The sequence below is a fragment of the Saccopteryx bilineata genome, chromosome 3 (genome assembly GCF_036850765.1).
Source record: "Saccopteryx bilineata isolate mSacBil1 chromosome 3, mSacBil1_pri_phased_curated, whole genome shotgun sequence".
Taxonomy (NCBI): domain Eukaryota; kingdom Metazoa; phylum Chordata; class Mammalia; order Chiroptera; family Emballonuridae; genus Saccopteryx; species Saccopteryx bilineata.
The window spans coordinates 121,543,555-121,544,473 of NC_089492.1; the positions used below are offsets into that span (position 1 = coordinate 121,543,555).

Genomic DNA, 919 nt, shown 5'->3' on the forward strand with positions numbered 1-919 from the left:
TGATCTTTGGGTTGTCATCCTTAGTATTTTTCTATCCTTTCATTCTTTCTATGGTTGTTATTCTTTGAATGTGTTTTCAGTTGCTTTAAAAGACCTTTCCACCTGACCTGTGGTGGCGCAGGGGATAAAGCGTCGACCTGGAATGCTGAGGTCGCCAGTTCAAAACCCTGGGATTGCCTGGTCAAGGCACATATGGGAGTTGATGCTTCCTGCTCCTCCCTTTCTCTCTCTCTCTCTCTCTCTCTCTCTCTCTCTCTCTCCTCTAAAATGAATAAATAAAAATAATTTTAAAAAAAAGACTTTTCCAAGCCCTGGCCAGTTGGCTCAGTGGTAGAGCTTCTGCCTGGTGTGCAGGAGTCCCGGGTTCGATTCCCGGCCAGGGCACACAGGAGAAGCGCCCATCTGCTTCTCCACCCCTTCCCCTCTCCTTCCTCTCTGTCTCTCTCTTCCCCTCCTGCAGCCAAGGCTCCACTGGAGCAAAGTTTTCCCAGGCGCTGAGAATGGCTCTGTGGCCTCTGCCTCAGGTGTTAGAATGGCTCTGATTGCAGCAGAGCGATGCCCCAAGATGGGCAGAGCATCGCCTCCTGGTGGGCATGCCGGGTGGATCCCGGTCGGGCGCATGCAGGAGTCTGTCTGACTGCCTCCTGGTTTCCAGCTTCAGAAAAATACAAAAAAAATAAAAAGACCTTTCCAGCCTGACCAGGCAGTGCTGCAGTGGATAGAGCATCGGACTGGGACACAGAGGACCCAGATTCGAGACCTGAGATCACCAGCTTGAGCACGGGCTCATCTGGCTTGAGCGTAGGCTCACCAGCTTGAGCAGGGGTCACTGGTTTGAGCATGGAATCATAGACATGACTCCATGGTCACTGGCTTGAGCCCAAAAGCATTGGCTTGAGCCCAGGGTCACTGACTTGAG

The 919-nt window shown here is 52.0% G+C and overlaps 1 non-coding gene across 1 annotated transcript; it reads left to right on the forward strand.

Annotated features, from left to right (window-relative positions):
• The first annotated feature begins 308 nt into the window (after positions 1–308).
• Positions 309–384, forward strand: TRNAT-GGU (transfer RNA threonine (anticodon GGU)). Its single transcript has one exon. It is a non-coding gene; the product is annotated as a tRNA-Thr (tRNA).
• Positions 385–919: the final 535 nt, after the last annotated feature.